This window comes from Dioscorea cayenensis, chromosome 8, assembly GCF_009730915.1.
Source record: "Dioscorea cayenensis subsp. rotundata cultivar TDr96_F1 chromosome 8, TDr96_F1_v2_PseudoChromosome.rev07_lg8_w22 25.fasta, whole genome shotgun sequence".
Taxonomy (NCBI): Eukaryota; Viridiplantae; Streptophyta; class Magnoliopsida; order Dioscoreales; family Dioscoreaceae; genus Dioscorea; species Dioscorea cayenensis.
Genome location: NC_052478.1, coordinates 13,940,188 through 13,942,128, shown reverse-complemented (window position 1 = coordinate 13,942,128; position 1,941 = coordinate 13,940,188). Strand labels below are relative to the sequence as shown.

Sequence of the window (1,941 nt, the reverse complement as noted above, 5' to 3'; positions counted from 1 at the left end):
TTGCGATTCACGCACGCATATTCGGACGTGTCAAGTTTTTGGCACCGTTGCCGGGGAACGGGATATTAGGAACACTAGGACTTGATTACTTTAGTCATTCACATTTTTTTATTTGTTTTTTTCTATTTCATATTTCTTTCTTTTCGCCGTTCTCATTGTTTCTTTTTATTGATTTCAACTTCAGTGTTATGACCCGAGGGAACCCTCTCGACATTGGTTGAAGAGGACCCGTAAATTGAACGAAGATTTCGTAGAAGGGGCAAGGAACCCTGTACAAGAACGAGACTCTCCAGCTGAAATAGATATCGAAAGATCAGAAAATATGGCTGAACAAGAGGGGAAACAAAGGACATTATCAGATTTTGCTAGACCTACAATTCGTGGGACACAATCAGCATTGTTAGGCCACCGTAGCTGCCCAAAAATTTTTGAGTTAAAGCCGGGTTTTATTCGGATGGTTCAACAACTCGCATGCTTCAATGGGTTAGCCGATGAAGACCCAAATAGTCATATTGAGAACTTCCTCGAAGTTTGTGATATGTTAAAGATCAATGGAGTCTCGGATGATGCAATCCGATTGAGAGCGTTCCCTTTTTCATTGAAGGGAAGAGCCAAGCAATGGCTTCATTCAACGCCACGAGCTTCTATCACAACGTGGGACGAGATGGTTGAGGCTTTCCTCGAAGGTATTTTCCTCCGGTAAATCGGCAAAGCTCAGCAATGAAATATCTTCGTTTGCTCAGATAGAGCTTGAATCCTTATTTGAAACTTGGGAGCGTTTCAAAGACCTTTTGCGGAAGTGTCCACAACACAGGTTCCCCGAGTGGATGGTTATTCAATCATTTTACAATGGGTTGAACTCGAGTACCAAGCAACTCCTTGATGCCGCCGCGGGAGGGACAATGGGAAACAAAATCCCCGAGCAAGCCCGACAACTAATTGAGGAAATGGGATTGAATAGCTATCAATGGAATGCAAGGAAAAAGAAGAAGGTGGCTGGGCTCCATGAGATTGATGCGGTTACATCCTTAGCAGCCCAAGTCGAGGCACTAAGCAAGAAGTTGGATACTTTGACTTCATCGAAGGTAGCCTCAATCACAAGTTGTGATGGTTGTGGGGGTGCACACATGCCATCCGATTGTCCTATCTCAAATTGAACAAGTTGATTTTGTGGGTAATTCGGGAAGAGTACAAGGGAACCCCTACAGCAATACCTACAACCAAGGGTGGAGAAGCCACCCAAATCTTTCATGGGGAAATCAAGGGCAGCAAAAGGCCGCTGCTCCACTTGGATTTCAGCAAACACCTTCGATTCCGGAAAGAGTTTCGAATCGGAAAGGGTTTTGTCGAAGTTTATTCAATCAACCGACACAAGGTTCCAAAAACATAGAGGCAACACTCCGTAATCACACCGCTTCTTTACATAATTTGGAGAATCAAGTTGGGCAAATAGCAAAAATCATTAGCGGAGAGACCTATTGGAAGCTTGCTCGAGTAACACCGAGACTAACCCAAGAGAGCTAGTGAAAGCGATCACCTTGAGAAGTGGTCGAGGGCTCCAAGAAAAAGGGTGTCACTGAGAATAATTCTGAAATTCTTCAAGCCAAAAATCCCCAATCGGGAAGACTCGCTGAAAAATCCACAAGAACTGACCAAGGGATAGGGTGCAAGACAAGGAAAAAGGGGCCAGCAGTGCCTTCCCTTCATTTTCTCCAAGAATTCCTATCCGCGCGTTTGAAGAAAGACCAAGTTGATGAGCAAAACAGGAAATTTCTGATCTATTCAAACAACTACACATAAACATTCCGCTTTGTAGAGGCGTTGTCTCAAATGTCTCGCTATGCAAAGTTCTTGAAGGACCTCTTAACCAACAAGAGGAAGATGGAGGAAAGTGTGGGTCGTGGTATTAGAAGGTAATTGTTCGGCAATGCTTCGTAAAAA

At 43.9% G+C, this 1,941-nt stretch overlaps 1 non-coding gene across 1 annotated transcript; it reads right to left on the bottom strand.

Annotated features, from left to right (window-relative positions):
• Positions 1–710: 710 nt before the first annotated feature.
• On the bottom strand, positions 711–817 carry LOC120268070. Its single transcript, XR_005538741.1, has one exon. It is a non-coding gene; the product is annotated as a small nucleolar RNA R71 (small nucleolar RNA).
• Positions 818–1,941: the final 1,124 nt, after the last annotated feature.